Below are 25,000 nucleotides of genomic sequence, written 5' to 3' on the forward strand. Positions count from 1 at the left end.
TTCCCAGTCTCGTGTCTTCTGCCCTAGCCCCGCCCTGTTTTTCCCGTTTCCTTGGTTTCCCTTCTCTCTGTCACACCCCAGTCCTCAGTGTTCTCACCTGTGTCTCGTTTCTCCTCCCTGTTTCAATGTATTTAATGCCCTCAGTTTTATCCCCTCGTTGGCGGTCATTGTGTTTGCCATGTTTTCTGTATGTGCCTGTGCATATTTCTCTCCGCGTTCCGTAGCCTGTTCTTTCCCTTCGCTTCTCCTGTGTGCTGGTCTGGTTTGTTCTGTTTTGTCTTCCCTTGTCTTCTGTTTTTAATTCCCGTTTCACATTGCTGATTTATCTAGTTGTTTCTTATGCTTATCTCCCTTTGCATATTGTTCCCCTCTCTGATTCTCAGTTTTACGTTTTCTACGTTTGTATATTTCTCCCCATCAGTCTATTCTCCCTAAGTAAGTTTGGTTTAGTTGTAGCGTTCGTCTCTCGTGTCTAGGTTCTTGTATCTTTTACCCTGTGCGTTCTAGTCTTCTTGTTCATTCAGTTCGACTGTCCTGTTTATGTTGTAGTTGTGTCATGCTTTCGTGATTGTTAGTTCGTCTGTTATTCGTAAGTAAGTAATCTTTCCAGTAGTGTGCTTAAAGTTTAATGTTTCTAGTATTGTGTTTAAAGTAGTGTTTCTTTTGGTGTGTTGCCGTTGCCGTGTTGTTTCTCTTATGTTCGATCTAGTGTATATTCTCGTCTTTAGTTGTTCTCTCTTGTTCCTTTTGGTGTTTGTTTAATTTAATAAATTACATTGATACTTGCATTTGCGTCAAACCTGCCCCCGTGATGCATTACACCTGGCTCTCAGTCTCCGCTCTAATTCATCCCAAAGGTGTTCTATCAGGTTAAGGTCAGGACTCTGTGCAGGCCAGTCAAGTTCATCCACACCAGATTCTGCCATCCATGTCTTTATGGACCTTGCTTTGTGCACTGGTGCACAGTCATGTTGGAAGAGGATGGGGCCAGCTCCAAACTGTTCCCACAAAGTTGGAGTCCCACAAAGAGTCTTGCCATCTTCAAGCGTAGACTGAAGACTCACCTGTTGAGTTCTTAAATGAGCACTAACTCAGCAGATAGCACTTGTTGTTATTGTTCTTAAATTGTATGTCTATCTGTCTATGGTTATCTGCACTTCCAGGTAAAAGATTAACTACTGTTTAAGTGAGCCTGTTTTAATCAAAATACTAGGTAATGACATTGATTCCTGTAGTTTAGTAGTAGTCTGGTTCAAGGGTATCCTAATTCTGGCATATCTGTGCTATTACAGTGTTTCTCAGTCGATTGGTACATTTCTCACATCATGGTTTACATTGGCATCACAATAAGTGCATTTCTCAAAACAGTTAGTGCAAACAGAAAAATTCAATGAAATACCTGCAAAAGCAGATATACTTCACTCAAAATTCTTTGTTTTTGCCTCAAAAGCAAATATTTAGGTCAGTCAATTTGTCAGTGCCATCAGAATATCTAGATTGTGCACCATTGCCTATGAACAAGGCATTCAAAATACTCGTGTTGTCAGTGCAGACTGTAAGTATATTCTGATGAAAACTAGCTAAGCTTTTGATTTCAAGAACGCTGCACATTCTGTGGTATATCAAATGAAACAATACGTTACACACAAAATGCAAACTTACACAGAACACAAAGTTACAAATCACTGTATGTGGGACACTGATAGAAAGGAATTAGACTGGAATCAAATTTTTACAGCAATATTGTTTGACTATTGTTCGCACTGCAATTTGTTGACAAAACCTCAGAAATTCAGAAAAGACAGACAGCTGACTGGAAAAACTGCAAAATTAGAACCTTACTCTATACATTCAAAACAACCTGAGCACAAACAACCTGAGCACATCCTCTTGTTGAGGTGTGAAATGGGACCTCTGCCACCCCTATGAGCTCATTTTGATGTCCTATATGGCATAAGAATGCAAAAATGCAATACAAAAAAATTAACGTCAGAATTTATGTCAGTGTGCAGTATTACAGCAGAAAGCACATTTCTGAATTTACATACATGTTTTCTCTATGAAATGTTTGAACGATTGAAGACACAGTTGTTCCAATATTTGGCTGCACCCAGCGAACAGCTTCAGCCATTGTAAGACCATGACTTACATGTAAAACATGTTCCACAATTGTTGCCCTTATTTCACTGTTTTGTCCCCTCAGCCTTACACCACACAGTCTTACCCCTCTACACTACACAGTCTTACCCCTCTACACCACAGTCTTACGCTTCTACTTGGCTGTTCACCCTGTACGTGGCCTTGTGTTTCCATTATGAAACTTTGTGATACTGCAGTGTTTAGCGTCTATAAATGTTTGCCAATTACAGTTAAGGTTCATGAGACGCACCGCTGACCTATGGTTGAGACCATTGGTTGACCTTCACAAATTCCCTTTCTTACTGTAACTGAATGTTCACCTGCGAATAATTTTATCATGTTACGATAAATTACCAAAATGTAACAATAACAAAAAAAAAGATACCTTAGAGATTATGACAACATGTTCAGCACTTTTTCATGCAATGACCTAGGTGATAACCTAATGACTAAATATTTTGGAGGGTAAGACAATTCAACAGACAATCCGTACAACACATTTTGAAAAACATGACATAAACAATCGATAATGTAAAAAACAACACACAATTGTCCATGACCATTTGCAAAATGTGAAACACAATGAGAATTGTGATTATGATGTGCACTAGTGACAAGAAGATGTGGAGATTGAATTAACAGTTTTGAGTAAGTCGCTCTGGATAATTCAAAATGTCTTGGTATGCTGAAGCGTTCAAAGTTCCTTTTACTGGAACTAAAGCCCAGCTCCTGAAAAACAACCCACACCATAAACCCCCCTCCACCAAACTTTATACTTGGCACAATGCAGTCAGACAAATACCGTTCTCCTGGCAACCACCAAACCCAGACTCGTCCATCAGATTGCCAGATGGAGAAGCGTGATTCATCACTCCAGAGAACGCACCTCCACTGCTCTAGAGTCCAGTGGTGGTGAGCTTCACACCACTGCATCAGACGCTTTGCATTGCATTTGTGTATGTGTGATGCACGGCTTGGATGCAGCTGCTGGTCCATGGAAACCCATTCCATGAAGCTCTATGCATGCTGTTCTTGAGCTAATCTGAAGGCCACGTGAAGTTTGCATGTCTGTAGTGATTGACTCTGCAGAAAGTTGGTGACCTGTTTGCAATATGCACTTCATCATCCGCTGACCCCGCTCAGTCAGTGTACACGTCCTACAACTTCGTGGCTGAGTTGCTGTCATTCCCAAACACTTCCATTTTCTTAAAATACAGCTGACAGTTGACTGTGGAATATTTAGGAACTAGGAAATTTCAAGACTGGATTTGTTGCACAAGTGGCATCATATCACAGTTCCACGCTGGAATTCACTGAGCTCCTGAAAGCAAACCATTCTTTCACAAATGTTTGTAAAACAGTCTGCATGCCTAGGTGCTTAATTTTATACATCTGTGGCCATGGAAGTGATCCGATAATTTGGATGGGTGAACGAATACTTTTGACAATATAGTGTAGATGTAGAGTGTATATTATGTTTCTTTATTATGTTTTGTCCTGAAGGGTGGGGCTAATGTAGCAGATGTGTGAGGGAAGCATATGTTCAACAGTTAGCCACTGGAACTCTGCATGTCTAACACCCATTGGCCAGAAACCATGTCACATGATCTCAAATGGACTGGCTCATGTGGTTTCTGCCGTACAGTTACCAGACAGAAGGACACTGCAGAGCTAAAACAGTAGCGGCCATCTTGAAATGAGCTTTGCATTTATTTCTGTGCATTTTGTCTATTTAACATTGAAAATTGTCATTTAGGAGAGTCTGTCATGACTCATGAGTCTTTAGGAGACTCGATTTTAACTGTAAAAATTCTTTCTGTAAAGTATTTGTAATAATCTCAGAAGAAAAACTACAACTAACCAAGTCCACCCAAAATATATTAGTAAAACATACACACACACACACACACACACACACACACACACACACACACACACACACACACACACACACACACACACACACCATGCAACACAATGTGTGTGTTGTAAGAAAGGGCAAACATCAAAGCCAAATGGTTACTTATAATTGTTACATTGTCCGATTACAACCGATCAGACAATGTTAATTTAAAATCCCAACTGGATTTATTGAAATTATAGCTGTATCTGATAATTAAATGTATTTTATACAGACCTGTGGCTAAACAAATCTATTCCTCCTTGGGGTATAGCCTCAGAAATCCATAATACCTCTAAGTGGCCTATATAGTTAGAATGCAGTTTTTCAACTGAAACCTGACACACAGTCAGGGAACACAGATTAATTGAAATTGTAAGTGAATTAAAATTTCTCGAGTTCATTGTGCAATTTCACAGGTCCCTGGCATTTATCTCGCACGCTGTTGAAGGTCATATTATGAATGCACCGCAGCTTTAATTGTAAGACGTCTCAATGCGCGCGCGTAGCCTCTGAACCTGTGCTCACTGGTGTAACCCTGCCTCCTGCTCTCATACACAGGGTTACACAACAGGGTTACACCACAGGGCCCCCAGCAGCAGGGGCTGTGATAAAGCCCATCTCACATGCTTCTAACTTCCTCTTTTGTTATGCATCACGTACTTCCTGCTCATCACACAACAATTATGTTTGATGAGCTCACTCTAAGGGGATGGGGAGGCAGAACTGTCAGTGACAGAACCTCTGGCACATTTTGATCCAGGGCGCAGACCATCTCTGCTAGCCTGCTGTTCCCAAAGCTCCAATCAGAGGGCAGTAGTCTGATGGGAGTATTTTAACCTCCGAGTTTAGTGTGGAAGGTCACCCCACAGGGAAATGTGTTGGTACTTCTGCGTTAAGATGTAGTTCTGATCTCATTCGTCAGAGAAATGATCCTGGGTCAAGTGCCAGTCCCTTGGACCTCATCTCCAAACTGAGGTAATCTCAGAATGAGCTTCATCACGGAGCAGCAATTATACATCAGAGAAACATTTTGGTCATACAGACATAAAGTAACATTTGATATTTTATAATATATGTTGATATTTAGGTTTAGGTGTGTTTTATAAACAGTCTCCATACATTTTAAACACATACAAGCGCCTTAAAAATTCACATTGTGTCTCATACTGACCAAAACAAAATGAAAACAAAAACAGAACACAAACAAAAGTCAAAGAACATACTTTCAGAGATATGACAGTGAGACTGTGTTTTAAGTATGAGTTCAGCTGCTAGTGCTGGAGATTTGTGCTGTCTCTTGTCAAGAGATGCCTCCAGAGATGTCTCCAGAGATGTCTCCAGAGATGCCTCCAGAGATGCCTCCAAAGATGTCTCTAGAGATGCCTCCAGAGATGCGTCTCCACTAGACATATAAGAAGAAATCTAATGCAAGACTAGTCAAGCATGAATGTCAGGACAGTATTCTGTATGCACATAACTTATCATGAGTTTATAGTCATGATTTAAATATGAATGTTCTCATTAGCATGTATAGACATAAAAGCATTCATGTTTATTAGCATGTATAGACATACATAGACTCTCTTCCCCTATACCCCAGACGCTCTACCTCTATACACTAGACTCTCTTCCCCTATACCCCAGACGCTCTACCTCTATACACTAGACTCTCTTCCCCTATACCCCAGACCCTCTACCTCTATACACTAGACTCTCTTCCCCTATACCCCAGACCCTCTACCTCTATACACTAGACTCCCTTCCCCTATACCCCAGACCCTCTACCCCTATACACTAGACTCTCTTCCCCTATACCCCAGACCCTCTACCCCTATACACTAGACTCTCTTCCCCTATACCCCAGACCCTCTACCTCTATACACTAGACTCTCTTCCCCTATACCCCAGACCCTCTACCTCTATACACTAGACTCTCTTCCCCTATACCCCAGACCCTCTCCCTCTATATACTAGACTCTCTTCCCCATACCCTCTACCTCTATACACTAGACTCTCTTCCCCTATACCCCAGACCCTCTACCTATATACACTAGACTCTCTTCCCCTATACCCCAGACCCTCTACCTATATACACTAGACTCTCTTTCCCTATACCCCAGACCCTCTTCCTCTATACACTAGACTCCCTTCCCCTATACACCAGACCCTCTACCTCTATACACTAGACTCTCTTCCCCTATACCCCAGACCCTCTACCTCTATACACTAGACTCCCTTCCCCTATACCCCAGACCCTCTACCTCTATACACTAGACTCTCTTCCCCTATACCCCAGACCCTCTACCTATATACACTAGACTCTCTTCCCCTATACCCCAGACCCTCTACCTCTATACACTAGACTCTCTTCCCCTATACCCCAGACCCTCTTGCTCTATACACTAGAATCCCTTCCCCTATACCCCAGACCCTCTACCTCTATACACTAGACTCTCTCCCCCTATACCCCAGACCCTCTACCTCTATACACTAGACTCACTCCCCCTATACACCAGACCCTCTACCCCTATACACTAGACCCCTACTCCCTGTGTACTCCCTCTACCATCCCTGAATTCCAGCATTCATAAGATTTCCAAGTTAAAGATATCCCATCCAGTATGTGAGTTTGTGTGTGTGTGTGTGTGTGTGTGTGTGTATTTTAAATAGAATTTTGGCAGAGGTGATGGACTGTAACATGTATGTAATGGTCCTACGTGTATATCATGTTAAGTACTTAAGTTAAAAACTGCCATTAGATGCGTCCATCAGTCAGAGAATCTCTCATAAAAGTAGCAGATACGAAACAAAATGTGATTAAACTCCCACATGCCATCAAATATCCATCACAGATCAGAAACTATTAATGTATCTAGTGCTCTTTGAGACTACAAAGAGCATAAGTGACGATAGATCAGCAGACGAGCCATAACTTAGTGATTCAGGTTTGCAGTGACCCTGTCGGAGTCACGTCCCCTGCACATATTCAAACATACATTTACTATCTGATGCAACCTGTTGCAAGACTGCACAGAGAGAAGCTCCATCGGGGTGGAAAAAACACAAGTAGACTTCCTCAGCAATTAGAGCCTAATCTTAGTAATTACCATTATAATCATCGTTTCAAAGGAGGGCGTTTGTAAGAAAAGCATGGTTCAAGACACAGCACATTAAGATGATGTTATGTTCAGTTCCTTATTAAAATTAAAATGAAGCAATTATGTCATATAGCAATGAATCACTAAGCCCCTTTGAGAGTCTCCCGAACATCAAATGCGCGATTTCTCTTTTATTTCTGGCTACCTCTGCTCAAAATAGGCCTGTCACGTTGCAGACAAAGCCAACACTAGTCCCACAGTGCCAGGAAAGTATGCTGCTAAGAGTCTCTGGCCCACTCTTCCAACGAGTCCCGGGGCATACATGCAGCTGTCTGCGTGCGGCTCTGTTGGAAGAGCGTCATGTCTGGACTGGAGTTGAGACCGTGATCTACTTGTTTTTTTTCCGCTCCGTTATCCAACAGTATCCTCTTAACAACAGTCCCAGGGCAGGAAGTGACAGAAGAGACTCACTCTAAAGTTCTGGAATTGTGGAAAGGTCTCCCTGGCCTCCCTAAAGCCCAGTGGTGATTCTAAAAGGGATTAGTGTCTTGCATATTGGCAGAGAGCAGTGTGAACGCTCAGTTGGAGGAGACCCATGACTGGTCATTTAAAGCTCAGCACTTACTGGGATTTGGAACTTCAACCTCTTTGGTGCATTGTGTGTGTGTGTGTGTGTGTGTGTGTGTGTGTGTGTGTGTGTGTGTGTGTGTGTGTGTGTGTGTGTGTGTGTGTGTAAGAGCATGGAAGCAATAAATCATTAACCTAAAACAAACTTCAAGCACAAAAACCATTAGAATAGTTATACTAGAACAACATAACACGATACAGATATCAGATCAGTGAACAGATCAGATCACACACGCAATTACATCACGTGACATGCAGTTATATCAGAATGGCATATTTCACATGCAGTTATAACAGAGCAGTGAATCATACATGTAATTACAACAGCGTATCACACGTGGAGTTAGAACAGCGTATCACACGTGCACTTAGAACAGTGTAGCACATGTGCAGTTAGACACAGCGTATCATGTGCAGTTATATCAGAACTGCATAACATAATTTCCTAATATCCCCCATATTTATATACATATTTCAAATATGTATTTCCTCATGCAATATGCATCATATCTCCATTCTGCATTCATCTAAAGTTTGCTTGAGCCAACACTGTTGTTAGCAGGGTGCATTCTGGGTGATGTGGTGGTAAAATACAAGGCCCTGGCCCTAACATATGTATGTAGCATTTCTGCACAGTCTGAATAGGAATTGATGTGATGCCACCCTGTGCAATTGAACACAGAATTCCTTTCCACATTCTGCTAATTCATTTCTTTCCCCCTGCGTGTTTGGGAGGACCTTAGCTCCATGCAGAGCAAAAATCAATTTGCCATCTCAGATTGTCATATTCCTCCACACCTACACGCCTGCCTGCAATTATTGTCTCCCAGACACTTCTTGCTGAGAAAGGCTCCCTTGAGTGGCAGTCCAGTTTTTTTATAAGCAGACAAACACCTACACACACACACACACACACACACACACACACACACACACACACACACACACACACACACACGCACACAGATTGGAAGATTAGAGCCAGCTCCTGGTGACCCTGGTTTATGAAAGACAGTCAGGGAAGGGAGAGGAGGAGTCTTTGCCTGAGCAGAGGCGTGGCTGCCCATATCAGTCACACCGCAGCTGTGCAGAATGGGTGTGTCTAAAAGAGATCTCACCTATTACCTTCAGAATGGGATGTGCTGCTTTTGATAATGATTTTTATTAAGTTCTTCACATTTATTCTGTCCTGTAGCTCACCTGGTAGAGCAGGTAGACAAAGGTGTTGGCAAAACACAGGTCATGGGTCTGTTTCCCTGGGAATGCACACACCGTCGTATGGGTAAATATGTGTAAGGTGCTCTGGGTAAGAGTATCTGCCACTGCTACAAGTAAAAATAACCAATCAACTGCAAATAAAAATAACCAATTGGTGTGGAGACTACACAGTTACAGCTTCAATTCAAGGATTACAGTGTTTCTCAGTCGATTTGGTACATTTCTCACATCATGGGTTACATTGGCATAACAACAAGTGCATTTCTCAAAACAGTTAGAGCAAACAGCAAACCTCAATGAAATACCTGCACATACTTCACTCAGAATTCTTTGGTTTTACCTCAAAAGCAAATATTTAGGTCAATCAATTTGTCAGTGCCATCAGAATATCTAGATTGTGCATCATTGCCTATGAACAAGGCAGTCAAAATACTCGTGTTGTCAGTGCAGACTGTAAGTATATTCTGATGGAAACTAGCTAAGCTTTTGATTTCAAGAACGCTGCACATTCTGTGGTATATCAAATGAAACAATACGTTACACACAAAATACCAAACTTACACATACAGTTACACATGACTATGTGGGAGACTGATAGCAAGAAATTGGACTGGAATCAAATTTGTACAGCAATATTGTTTGACTGTATTGTTCGCACTGCAATTTGTTGACAAAAACAAATCTGATTTAAATTCAGAAAAGACAGACAGCTGACTGGAAAAACTGCAAAATTAGAAACTTACTCTACACATTCAAAACAACCTGAGCACAAACAACCTCCTCTTGTTGAGGTGTGAAATGGGACCTCTGCCACCCCTATGAGCTAATTTTGATGTCCTATATCAGAGGTCACCAACAGGAGGACCGCGGCCCGGATCCGGACCCAAACGCAGTCCTGTCTGGACCCAATCTCATTCCTGATTAACTGGATACAGACCCAAATGCCATCCCATCCGGACCCAGAATAAATAGTTACAGTTTTTGACGACTGCTAACATGCGTTTCCCAATACTTGTGATACATTGTCAAAACTCTAAACACAGCAACACATTGACCTCACACAAATAGCCAAATAGTTAATATCGTGTTCAAAAGCGCATTTTCTTAACTAAATAACAACTCAGCATTTCACAACGCAAACAAAGTTTTCTCTTTATACACCAACTTTGTTAAAACACAGCAAACCTGGTTCAGTATCCAATCATTCTTTCAAACACTAGCACAGATTCTCTATTCGAGATGTCAGTCATAGTCAATCACTGTACAACCACTGTAAAAAAACTAACATTTGATGGCAGTACAGAAACACCATTACATGTAATATTTTACTCTCTATTTTAGAGTAACATCTGTTGTTTTCTTAGTCAGTTCATTTTTACTGTAATCCGCTTCATTTGGACTTTTTTTTCAAATGTGTGCATTTTTGGCAACATACTGTCTACACAATGAGTGATATTTACTGTTAGGTACTATATGGAATGTAGATTACACAAAAATGGAGTCAGTAACAGTTTTGCAGTAAAGGTTATATTTTACTGTATTAGGGACATTACTGTAAATTGTGGCCTAACCCAAAAAATAATTACCGTAATTGTAAACATAATTAGCCATGGTCCCATATGTGTAAAAATACACATATACAAAAAAACCACACAAGGGGGAAAAAACAGGATACAAAACTGAACAGTCTTGTTATGTGTAATGTAAGTGGTCTTCAGCAGTTGGCCACATGTTTTCATCCTAATTACATCTGATGTTGGCCCTTGCCATGCACCTGGGATAGAAAAGCTTGGTATGCCTTATTCACCCCTGGCAGTCTTCAGCTGAAATGTCTCTGCAGCCGGGATCCATTGCATCCAGGAGGGACATTTAGTCATGGAGCCGATGATCATACACCTTCCACCTCCAGACTGAAAAAAGTTCCTTAGTGGGGTTGAGGAAAGTCGAGATGGGCGGGAGGAAAAGGGACATCGCTCTTGGATGGTCTATAAACCAGTTTGTGATGACATGAGAATGACAGAATGCTACGTTGTCCCATCACAAATGTCCTCATGTTTCCTCCCACCTGTTCCCTTTCTGCTTCTGGAACCTGGAATCTGCTTCTGACATTTGTGAAGGACCAAACCAGCACTTGAGATTGCAGGACTAATTGTTATATTTGCTCCTCTCGGACCCGGTACATTACTGTATTTCATTTTATTTCATTGATCTATATGTGCAAAAAATGTGTACAACAGTAATAACTTTTCAGCTGCCTTTGTTTTTGCAGAACTTGGCATTTTATACGATATTTAAGGTTTTGAATCTTAGGTTTTCATTTTTGGCATGCTGTGTACAAGCAATTGTAAATAAGACAAAAACGATCCAGAATTTTGTTATTGGATAACGTTGTGTGTATAGAAAATGTAAGCATTTTCTATGCTTCAACAACTTACGTTCGCCACACCCCCCCCAACAACTAACGTTCACCACACCTCCTCCCGTCCCCCGGACCGCTGGTCAGAGCTATCTGCCAATATGTATAAGAATTCATAACATGCATAACAATGCAAAACATAAAATTTTATAACATTTCAGAATTGTCAGTGTGCAGCATTACAGCAGAGAGCACATTTCTGAATTACATACATACATACATTTCTCTATGAAGACACAGTTCTTCCAATATTCGGCTGTACCCGGCAACCAGCTTCAGCCATTGTGAGACCATGACTTACATGTAAACATGGTGCACAATTGTTGCCCTCATTTAATCTAGAATCAACCTATGGACCTCACAGTCTTACTCCTCTACACCACACAGTCTTACACCTCTACATCACAGTCTTACTCCTCTACACTACACAGTCTTACCCCTCTACACCACACAGTCTTACTCCTCTACACTACACAGTCTTACTCCTCTACACTACACAGTCTTACACCTTTACACCAGTCTTACTCCTCTACACCACACAGTCTTACTCCTCTACACCATACAGTCTTACCCCTCTACACCACACAGTCTTACTCCTCTACACCACACAGTCTTACCCCTCTACACCACACAGTCTTACTCCTCTACACCACACAGTTTTACCCCTCTACACCACAGTCTTACACCTCTACACCACACAGTCCTACTCCTCTACACCACACAATTTTACTCCTCTACACCACAATCTTACTCCTCTACACCACACAGTCCTACTCCTCTACACCACACACTTTTACTCCTCTACACCACAATCTTAGTCCTCTACACCACACAGTCTTACTCCTCCACACCACACAGTCTTACACCTCTACACCACACAGTCCTACTCCTCTACACCACACAATTTTACTCCTCTACACCACAATCTTACTCCTCTACACCACACAGTCCTACTCCTCTACACCACACACTTTTACTCCTCTACACCACAATCTTAGTCCTCTACACCACACAGTCTTACTCCTCCACACCACACAGTCTTACTCCTCTACAGCACACAATTTTACTCCTCTACACCACAGTCTTACTCCTCTACACCACAGTCTTACCCCTCTTCATAACACAAACTTACTCCTCTACACCAGTCTTACTCCTCTACACCACACAGTCTTACCCCTCTACACCACACAGTCTTACTCCTCTACACCACACAGTCTTACCCCTCTACACCACACAGTCTTACTCCTCTACACCGCACAGTCTTACCCCTCTACACCACACAGTCTTACCCCTCTACACTACACAGTCTTACACCTCTACACCCAGAGGTGGGTAGGAACGCGTTACATTTACTCCGTTACATTTACTCAAATAGCTTTTTGGACAAAAATGTACTTGTAAGAGTAGTTTTAATATGAACTTTTACTTTTACTTGAACTTTTACTTGAGTAAATATGTGCTGAGAAAAATGCGACTTCTACTCCGTTACAATCGGATTTGCGCCGCACGCTACAGTTACTTTAGTTTTGTAAATAATTTGTCTTTTCAGTGAGAAGACTGACCAACGTCTCGTCACCTGAGTATGAGTGACCAATCAAATGAAGCCAGTCAGTCACGTGATCACATAAGCAAACTTTTTCCACCGGTAGCAAGAAAGTGACAGAAAAATCTACCAAGCATCCCTGACCTCATACAGCCAATGTTTACATTACAAATGTGTAAAAGGACAGTTATATAATGTGCTGTCAGTTGTGTCTGCCAAAACGTGTGGACATTTCAGCCTACAAGAACTCAACATCAAATTTTAGGAAACACGATGCGATAAGTTTGCCGTATGTATAATTTTGTCTAATGCTATATCTCTGAGGTATACGAGTGAGTGTACACACTAGCAATATATGATGATTTAGTTGAACCAAAGTTTGCTACAAATTGATTCAGTTGGCGTCAAGTTGTAGCTACACGTATTGGCTGACAGTCTCATCAGTTAGTGCCTTTGTGGAACACATTAAAGTTACACAGGCCTAATAATTAGGAACAAACAAAAATACAAATAATTTATAATAAATAAATTTTATATAATATATTTATTTATAATAAATTATTTTTGTTATCATTAAAAGTGATCGTTTCCAGTAATTCAATTTCCCATGATGTATTTTATTGACACGAGACAGTACTCATGCATTTACTCACTACTTGAGTAGCTTTTTATCAAAGTATTTTTTTACTTTTACTCAAGTAAATTTTTGGATGCATACTTTTACTTTTACTTGAGTAACATTTGGTTCAAGTAACTGTACTTTTACTTGAGTAAAATTGTTGAATACTCTACCCACCTCTGTCTACACCACACAGTCTTACACCTCTAGACTACACAGTCTTACACCTCTACATCACACAGTCTTACACCTCTACACAACACAGTCTTACCCCTCTACACCACAGTCATACCCCTCTTCATCACACAGTCTTACACCTCTTCTTGGCTGTTCATCCTGGACATGGTCTTGTCCTTCCATTATGAGACTTTGTGATACTGGAGTGTTTAGCATCTTTATTACAGTAAAGGTTCATGAGACGCACCTCTGACCTGTGGTTGAGATCATAGGTTGATCTAAACATTCAAAAATTCCCTTTCTTACGGTAACTGAATGCCAAAATTCACCTCCGAACAATTTAATCAAGCTAGGATAAATTACCAAAATGTAACAAAAAGAAATGTAAAATTATGCCTGAGAGATTATGACAACATGTTCAGCACTTTTGCATATAATGACCTAGACCAGGGATGTCAAAGTCAAATACACAGAGGGCCAAAAAATCAAATTTGCTACAAGCCGAGGGCCGGACTGGTTCAATGTTTATTAAAACATATTGAAATGATTGCACATAGCCTATTGAACCAAGACCTAACACAGTGTTTATTATTTAATGCTTAATGAATAAAGCAATATTTTCTTATGGATCTGTCAGTAATTTCAAGTGAAAACATTTTTCAACAAGCAAACACATAAAAACAAATTTCCTTCAAAGAAAACTTGTCCTGTACATTAAATGAATAAAGTAATAAAGGTTTGAAAAGTGCTGGAATTTAGGCTAAAGTACTTGAAAATGCTTGAAATTGTAACTACTTCGTTTCACAACAAATAGCTATCTCACTGAACAGTTCACTTGGATTTAGTGTTGCCACCTGTCCCGGTTTTCCCGTGCCTGTCCCGGTTTGCCCTGGCTGTCCCGGTTTGTCCCGGTTTTTCTTCTCTTTAATATTTGGTCCCGGCAAAAAAAACTAGGTTAGTTCAAACCACGATTCAGACTGTTTCTGCACACGTTAAGTCTGTTTTTTTCTCTCGCTGTGTCTACATTCGCCACCCCCCCTCCCCCCCCCCCCCCGCTCAACAAATTACGTACGTTCGCCACCCCCCCATCCTCCCCCCCCCCCCCCCCCCCCCCCCCGCTCAACAGATTACACTCGCCACCCTGTGTCAGTATGACAGTGTTCTTGTTTTTTGTCAGACCTAGGTGGCAACCCTACTTGGATTACGTTAACAAATACGACGAGCCTCTTGTAATTCCAGGATGAAACATGAGAGAACGTGAAGACGTTAAGATTGGGCGTTTTGAAAATAAACATACATTAAATAATGTGAATAAAAAGCGAATTATTTTGAATCATTTCGAGTATATGTATAAATATTTAACTTAATTAAGTTTAACGTGCTGAGAAATATTGAAATGGACCTTGAAAGTGACGTACAAGTGCTTGAATTCCACCTTGTAAAGGTGTATGAACCCTGCAAACATGACTTTGTTCATTGCTGAGGCGCGGCGCGCGCAAAGTTACAAATTTCGAGAGGTGCACGACCTCGTGAATCGACAGCGTGCGACGCCCTCGCGCACGGGCGGAGCCACTGCGATTACGCTGCAGTGACTTCGCGGGCTACCGTTGCATTGTGGGGAATGTATGTGACCTAGACGAGGACCTAATGACTAAAAGTTTTGGAGGGTTAGACAATTCAACAGATAATCCATAGAACACATTTTGATAAATATGACATAAGCAATTGATAATGTAAAAAACAACAGACAATTGTTCATGACAGTTTGCAAAAAGTACAAAAGCAATTGCAATATGTGAAACAATGAAAAATACAATTATGATGCACAAGTGACAAGGAGATGTGGAGATTGAATGACCAGTTTTGAGAATTTTAGAGAAAAACTGTAAATCAGTTACTGGGTAGCCTACTGTACAGATACGACTTCATGTTTATATTGCACATCTTTCCAGGGTTCGGCACACACCAGAGTGACACAGACTCATGCAGGAGAAGTTGGTCTGTGACCAGAAACACCAGCACCATATGTTTTCATTTTGTTGGGAGGTGACCTGGCGCTGAAGCTGGGGGCGTGTCCAGCTCTGGCTGAGAGGGGCGGAGCTTTGTAAACACCCTATCTCTCTGCTCCACTCCTTTACTCTCAGGTCTGTCACATGTGGCCTAGGCAACAGCTCAAGGGACGATTATTAATGTATCAGATTTTCAGTATAAGATTAATATCAACTTCTGAGCAGTGTGAATCAGATTCGCTATTATTGAATCTGTGCTGTATGGATCGTTTTGAAGGGTGAAAGCGCGAGTAACAGAATGGCTAGCAGAGCTTCTGATGCTCATCCATATTTACAGGGGTTTTCACATTCCTGTGCTGTGGGCAGATTTTGATGAGTTCTGCAGTTTGTTTTGTAGCATACATGACATTAGTCTAGAGCAAACTTTCTACAACACTTTTAACAAACCAGAAAAACAAACAGTCTATAAACTGGCATATTTCCCAAACTGCCACTTTTCTTCCGTCCCCATAGAGCCTCTCTGAATGACATGACCGTGCTCAAAAATTGTGTTTGCTTACTTTATGGGAAAACTTATCACAAAGCCTTTTCCCCCCAACCTGTTTGTGTACACAGGGAAACATATTTCTTCTGAGATGTGATCTTATCATCTCGTTAGTTTAGAGTGACTGCTATGACTCTCAGATGTTCAAACGCTCATGAGTTATTTTTCTGCCTCAGTTCATGTCTGTGATTCGTCGATTCCTCGGGCACTTTTGATCTCGATCGGTCTTTCGCACTAAGCGGGATAAGGGCTTCACAGGCAGTTAATAAAGTATGAGCTCCGAGGCCTACCTGGGGAGCCCTGCCTGCATCTGATAGGACCTGCTCATGATATTCCCACCTCCTCAGTCATCTAATAGGACCTGCTCATGATATTCCCGCCCACCCGGTCATTTGATAGGACCTGCTCACGATATTCCCGCCCACCCGGTCATCTGATAGGAACTGCTCAAGATATTTCCATCCCCCCGGTCATCTGATAGGCCCAGCTCACGATAGGTCAGCTGACCGACCCTGCCTCCTTCCTGCACATGATCCCTGACTCTCATTCTTCCTGAAGCTTCTTATTTGAGATTCAGGTTCCTGGCTTTAGATGTTATTAGAAGCCATTATTAAAGCCTGCATTTTTTTAAAGAGAGTAGGAGAAAAGTCAGAGGTAAAAAAATAATACTAATCAAATGTGAGAGAGGAAAGTGGGACATTCATTTATTTTCTGACTAAGTGCTCAATGTGATTAAAAGAGACAGGAAAATAGAAGACTCACGGTGCCAGCACTCTGGACTTTGTCATCACCCCCGTCCAGACACGTCAGTCTCTGCAGTCCAGCTGGGACTCCACACGCTAACTGACACCCTTCCACAGTAACACCTCCCCAGCACCACTGCCTCTCTGCCCCCAGAGCCATAGACTCCACCTTAGCACACAAACCACGGACACTGACAGCAGCACTGAGGGAATCAGGTGAAGCCACAATTAGTTCACACTTGCCTTCTTGTGGGGCTGGATCCATACAGCACCCATGGGCTGCATGGGCACAAGATCAGCCAAAAACATTTGACTCTGGCTGGGAGCTCACTGGCTTCCAGATGTCAGGGCTCCAACCTCATCTCCTGCAACCTGAAGGTGGAGCTGGCTAAAGAGGGGGCTGTAGCAGGAGGCGGTAAAAGGGGGTGGGAGCAGGGGGTGGTTTCTCTTTTTTTTGGGGGGGGGGACACGACATAATTTGTTGACGGGGGGCAAACGTAATTTGTTGACCGGCCGGTACAAATGGTTCACACTGTTCCGTAGACATTTTAAACATCCGGGGTTTATGCAAAACGAGCAGGCATTAAAACGACAGGCTTAAAAAGGTTCATTTCTTCCAATTGTTTGCGCCCCACCTGCAATACCCATGCGCCCCACTAGCCCACACTTTGAGAAACGCTGGTTTAAGGTGAAGGGTGAGGAGTGAGTGTATTTGAGGGATGTGGGGTTTTAAAATGCAATTGGAGCATGGATTGGAGTATGGGTAGAGTGATTAGCATACGCCAGTCTGTAGTAAAGTGATTAGCATACTAAAGGTCTGTAGTAAGATAATTATCATACTTCAGTCTGTGGATTTCACCATGTGGTTACTGTTTACCAGTACAAAATGATGTCCCTGATGAATGATTTAAAATTGACGAGAGAATCATATATTTGACAGGACTAATATATGGGTTTGATGCACATATTGCTGTAGGTGTCAATGGCAGAGCTAGATGGTGCAGTGCACTGAGGCCTTTGTCCACCGCAGCACTGTTCTGGCTCTGAAGGACACTGCGACTGTGTTTTATGGCCTCCTGGGTTTGTGTGTAACATGTGGTGAGTTCTCTTTAGTGAGTTCGACATTATTGGCCACAGTGTGCCATGCGTACAGATACGAGCTGGAGGTCTTGGCCTGATTTCAGGACTAAGGTGGCAATGTCAATGCTATGAAAGGGCTCGGTGCTGTATGTTTCTGAGACTCACTCAGGCAGGAAATAGAGGCTGTAGCCATATCTGTCCTGCCAACTAGCAGCCAATGGTCTATTTTTTTAACTCCTGAAACTGTGGAGTGATGTTAAAGTACTTACACAAGCATAGTTTCAGTCACTGCTCTCTCTCTCTCTCTCTTTACCTCCTCTCTCACTCCCTTTCTCTTTTTTTCTTTTACTCACTCATGCTCTCTATCTCTCTCTCTCTCTCTCTCTCTCTCTATCTCATGTAACCCCCCCCCCCCCACTCATCATTCCTCTGTCTTCCCTATCAGAGCTGTCCAGTTGCTGTTTGGTGTGTTTTGATGGATTCTGAATTGCTCTTGAAAAGATGGCACAGTTTTGAGTTAAAGTGGTCAGTTGAGTGCAGGGTCCTGTAATGATGCATCTGCAATTAACGTCTGTTAGTCCAGCAGAGTAGCTGCAGGGAGAGATGGATTAATAATACAGTTCTGTAGTGCTAGACTTCTCTGCGCTTATCTAGATGAGCTACCTCTCTCTATTAATATTTGAAGAGGCTCTGAGTGGATTATGGAGTATGTTTACAGTGTGTTTGTGTGTTAGTACAGTAATAGCCCCCAGGATATTGAAAAGTCTGTGCGCGTCTTTGTGCTTCTGGAGTGTATCGGCATCTGTTTTTGGAGTTTTCCTCTCTGTACACTTCTGTACGAGTCCGTGTGTGTTTGACACTGTCCATGCAGTGAGTGGGACGGAACCCCCTCCCTGGTGCTCACACCCAACTGCTGGCACCAAACCGGGCCTTTAATCAAAAGGCTTTTCAGTGGTTCAGGCCCTGTCCAAGAGGAGATAGATGCTGCTCTAAGGGAGAAAACACAACACAGCTTCACAAAACACTGTGGTATCTGTTGGCACATTCGATTTTACATGGAAGCTCTGTTATGAGGTGCAATAAATAAGCAATGTTATGTTTGCTAATTTGAAAAGCAATTATAGTTTATTATACACAGTGCCACATGAAAATGCCTTGTAGCAAGGGTAACCGTGTGGACATGGCAACCCCGCATGGGACTGATGTTGATTAAGTCATGATGACACTGGAAGTATAAGATCTAGTGTGAGACATCCCTGATTCCCCAGGTAAGCCACAGCACAAAAGGTCGTTGTCTCAGCCTATAGATCAAACAAAGTGTTAAGTACCTCAACTGGAAATCTTTCCCTAGACCCAAAGATCATGGAAGCCCCCTCGTTTGGTCGGCAGTATTTTATCTCATACTTTATTAAACTTTTGCCTGTCTGGACATTCCAGACTTGCTATGGATTCTAACGTGGTCTCTACTGTTTTTCTGTAATCTGTCTTTAAGTGTTTTTTTTGTTTAGATTCTGATCACAAGTGTAAGTGTATACATTTAGATATGTTATGTTTCATATGCCACCTTAATTTAAAACCTGTTCAGTTTGCAGCCTACTTTAGTTTGAGAGCCGAGATGTGCTCTGGCATTTTTTTTTAATTATTATTCCATCTCCTAACACTTGGTGGAGCCATTAAGTTATGGCTTTTAGTTGAGTGGGAGTGTATTACTGTTGCTCAATATGGGAACAAAACCCAGTTGACACTGGCTACTCTAAGGAGCCATGCAGCCATGCAAAGTGCAAACGGCCCGTTCAAGGTGAGTCCTGCATGTGTGATTGACCCGAGCTGATGACACATAAAGTGCAATGATTACTGCAGCATGTTGACATGTTAAATCTCTCCAATCAGAATGAAGCTTCCCCTTGTTTTGTTATAATTCATGTGTCATGGCATGGTGCTGAGGGAGGGGCCTAAAAGGTCACCTGTTCCTTATAGGTCAGCCTCAGGCAGCACTATACATGGAGCTGTACTGAGCTGCTTCCTTGTGTCTGTACGTGTGTGTGCATGTGAGTCTGTTGCTATCCTAGGAGGATAACCAAATCACATGTTGCAGATATTTGCTGTGTGTGTGAGAGAGAGAGAGAGAGAGAGAGAGAGAGAGAGAGAGAGAGGTGAAGAGAAAGAAGGAGAGAGAGAAAGAGGATGATGCAGCATTGAGATGGCAGACCCTTTGAGTGTTCTGTACTTGAGAATGAAAGAGAAATAACCGTCAGTGTTGTTGTAAGTGTGAGAACGCTACCGTGTGTTGAACTCAGCTCTGCCACATGAAGGCTGTCATCCCCTCTCCTCTTGCGTGCACAAATCCCCCTCTTCTTCCTCCTCCTCTTCCTCCTCCTTCACGCTCTCGCTTCTCTCTAGACGACACAAGCATATCAAAGGCAACTAATGAGATCATTTGGGCAGGAATTACACAACACACTGTTTGTCAGATTAGTCTAAGATAACAAGCCATGGGTTAGGCATTAGTCTACAATGAAGACGATGAGAGAGAGAGGGGGTGAGAGGAAGATAAAGAGAGGCAGAGAGGAAAAGACAGAGGGAGAGAGAGAGAGAGAGGGGAGGAAAAAATGGCATTGCCACTGCAGAGGAATGAAGTAGCACATGTTGAACAGGGGACAGGAGGACAAAGGGACAGGGGGCAGGAAGGCAAAAGGACATGGGGACAGGTGGACAGGGAGAAAGGAGGACATGGGGCAGAAGGACAGGAGGGCAGAAGGACATGGGGACAGGTGGACAGGGAGAAAGGAGGACAGGGGGCAGAAGGACAGGAGGGCAGAAGGACGGGGGGCAGAAGGACAGGGGAACAGGAGGACGGGGCAGGAGGGCAAGAGGGACACGGGGACAGGGAGGGACAATAGCAGGGCAATAGGTGGAGTTTAAGCTTAAGCTCCATACTGAGCAAGCACCATCCTTTTTGGTGTGGCAAGAAATAGGCCACTTCATTACCCAGCAGGCAACAGGAGCGGGACACCCATGCTGAGGAGTGTCACCTGCACACGGCCCATTCTATATCATATGGGTCCCGTTCCTGCTCCAGTCTGACAACAGAGGTTTAAGATCAGTGGCTGCTTCTTGAATTTAGTGCAGTAACTTTAAAATGTGCTTGTCTCTTTCTTTACAGTTTTGAGCGGAAAATAACTTTCTCCGAAGATGAAGCCAATTTGTGGGTGGAATAGAAAGAAAATAACATGTTCAATGGGTTTATCGTTTGGACATGAGGAAGAACATCACTGAACTGTTAAGGCTGTGCATCAGTTAGTGTGTGCACTACAGTCTGGCCCATTTTGTACATTCGTATAGTGGAAGGAAGCAAATCTTTCTCAAAATTACATATCATATTAAACAGCTGTAAGGGTTAACACGTAAATGTGTTTTCATTTACCTAAACTACATTATACTTAATTAAAATCATATAATCTCACAAAAAGAGACAGACTAATTACTTATTGATGTATATTTAAAATATTAAAAGACAATGTTTTATTTAACTTTGTTGACTGAGTGATAATTAACATTTAATTGTCTTTTTTCCTGTGAAAGCACAGCAGCCCCCCTAACCAGTCCAAAAGCCATGGTCACATTATTCTTAGTGTCACTACTACAGATGTTAGTTTGTGTTAAATGGAATTGTACAGTTTAGATTATCTAAGACATTTATATATTACAGTGCTAGAGTTTCAACCTCTGATTCTGCATTCCATCATTGTCTTGGTGAAATTAATTATCACGTTTATTGTTGCTGCTGGCTATGATTTATATGATTCCTCCTTTCAGTCTTTGTGTATAGTGACATTTAAGACAAGATATTTAATTAGTACAGAACATAAACTGAAAGTGACACTGGAAATATCCACAGAACAGAACCCATAGAGACAAGTGCATTATGGGACCTTCCTTGTGGCACATGACCTGGACCAAGAAACTTGGAATGTACACTTGGTAATCTCACAGGACACACACACTGAACCCTCAGCACAAACACACACACATACACACACACACACACACACACACACACACACACACACACACACACGCGCGCGCGCACACACACACACGCGCACACACACACACACACACACACACACACACGCGCGCGCGCGCACACACACACACACGTGCACACACACACACACACACACACACACACACACACACACACACACTGAACACTCAGCACACGCACACACACACACACACACATACAGCTCAACACTGCTGCACATAGGAGATACACATGAACACACACAAGTAATCACTGATGCACAACTGGTTATACACATACAAGCACAATTAGTGGCTTTGACAGAATGCAAAAATAGACACTTTACAAAAGACGTAATGGATATACCCGTGTGTTGGATTGTGTTCATTGATGTTTGTTTTGGTTGGTATTCACTTGTGTTTGTGTTTGTTGAGTTTTTTGTGTTCATTGGTGTTTGTGCTTGTTTATGTTCATTGAGTGGTCGGTACGTTTGTGCTTGCTAGCGCCCCTTCGTGGACTTTTAAAAGAAATATTTATTATAAACATCTTGTAAGTGTACAGTCAAAGACATAATGGTGGTCTCTACACGGGCTGTGTTAGCCATCCTCTTATTCCTAATGCATTAGGTGTCGGTTCCTGGGCACAAGAGCTTCTGCTGGCGACATATTCCTGGTTGGCAGGCCAGTCTTAACCAAGCAGTCACACTGACATGTTAAAACTCCAGCACCACTGCTAATAGACTCTTTACAGGGACGTCTCCTCTAGCATGTCGCTACCATGACAGCGACGGTGCAGGGTTAGCGTGAAGAGACAGATAACACATGAGGTAATGTCTGTGTGACCACACCTGTAGCGCTCTGAGGAGGTCACACGGCCTGAATAGAGTGATATAACGTAGGTGAAGAGTACTGTTCACAGTAGGGGTGAACAGTGTGTGCTTCAAAGTAGGTGACGGCACGTGTGTGTTCATCAGGGGTATACATTGTGTGTTATAAAGTAGGTAGTGTGTGTGTGTGCGTGTGTATGTGTGTGTGTGTGTGTGTTTGTGCGTGTGTGTGTGTGTGTGTGTGTATGACCATATTTTATTAACAGAGTAAAATCAAAACCCCATCAACTATTCATTTTGACTACTTTCCATATTCTTGAATATTCCAGGGCTCATTTCTGTCCCAGGGTGGTACTGATCCAACCTGCTCACTGCGGTGGACGTGCCTACATGCCCATTCTGGAGATACATTCAAGGGTTCTGTAATATTAGCAAATGACAGGGAGTCTGACCAATGAAATGTATGATTTTCACTATGGGGGAGTGGTCCTATAACAGCCTGGCCCCTCTCAGTGTTTTGAAGAGGGGGCTTTGGCAGTATTAGTGAAACATCACTGCCTCTGTACTTGCTATATTAAGCACCTTTTATACTAACAGTAGTGCGTTGCACCTGAGACGCACCTGTTCCATATCACACCTGCAGTGCCGAAGGTACGGTAACTACTGGAAGCAATAATTACATGTGTTAACTACTTGGTAACAGTGACTGCATTTTTCCTGAGTGCTTTCATTGCATGCTTTCTTTTCTGAGTGTTTTTGTCAGTTTTCCTTCTAAATATTCAAAAGGATGAACAGAAAAAAACAAAGTAAAATAATTAAGAAAGCACGACACCTTTCTGGAGGTTTGTTAATGCTGCAGATTAAAGCCTAGCTATTTTCTGTCTTCATTATGGTCCCAGATTGCATGATGTGGCAAAAATGCAGAAACGTGGACCATTTCTGTGTAGAAATGAGGTTGCAGGGGGGAGGGGGGGGGGGGGGGGTGGGGGTTGGGGTGGTGTGTGAGTGTAAAAGGGCTGTTTTTTGTACTGCGTGCTGCAAGCATTCAGACGTTTAAAGAGACTCGCCCTGCCCTCCCCCAGAGCAGCACTGTGGGGACGGTTAACAGGAGGCATGGTGTGGTTTGACTGGGGAGAAATTTGATGGTAAATAATGAATGTTGTACTGGGTGAGCTAGTCTCTCTCTCTGTGAGACACTCACATATGGAGTGCTGTATGTAAATTAGAATGGCAGAATGGAGCTGGTTGGAGCTGCTCGTCTTAGTGGGGACGTCTTCAGGAGTTGTCCTGCTTTATTGGAAAGTGGACGTGCTTTCTGAAAAAAACAAAAACAAAACAAAATAGGGCAATCTTAATGCAAATTAATACAAACTTTTACCATGCTTATGATTCTGACAGATCTTTACTCTCTGTGGGGGATTTACTGCACAACCCAGAATCTCTCTGTGTTTTTATCCCCAGTATAAAAGGCAGCAGAGTTCAGTTTTTATGTGCTGACCCTGCTGAAAGGTCATCTATTGCTCTGCTCTACTTAGAGCCCAGAGGTCAGGAGAACGGGTCAGCATTCTGTCCATGAGCGACAGGAGAAGGTAAATGTTTTGTGTCAAACTTGCCTTAAAACCAGAATACACACACACGCACACACACACACACACACACACACACACACACACACACACACACACACACACATACACATACACATACACATGCATACGCGCACGCACACACACGCACACACGCACACACACACACACACACACACACACACACACACACACACACACACACATAAACACACTTCTCCTCTCTCTCTTAGTCCTGTTTTTGACAATTTTTTCTTTCGTCAACCACAATGCTGCCATACTGTTCATCTCTTATGGTAAGATTCCTTTTAACATGAATAATTAGCGATTCTAATATGATAAAAACTTAACATTCTCTTCACATTGTGTTGCCTGGAAATATTTTTGAAGCACATGTCTTGTGAAGGTAGGAAGAGACTGAGGTAGCTGGACCCTGAAGAAGGAG

This window comes from Brachyhypopomus gauderio, chromosome 1 (genome assembly GCF_052324685.1).
Source record: "Brachyhypopomus gauderio isolate BG-103 chromosome 1, BGAUD_0.2, whole genome shotgun sequence".
Classification (NCBI taxonomy): Eukaryota; Metazoa; Chordata; class Actinopteri; order Gymnotiformes; family Hypopomidae; genus Brachyhypopomus; species Brachyhypopomus gauderio.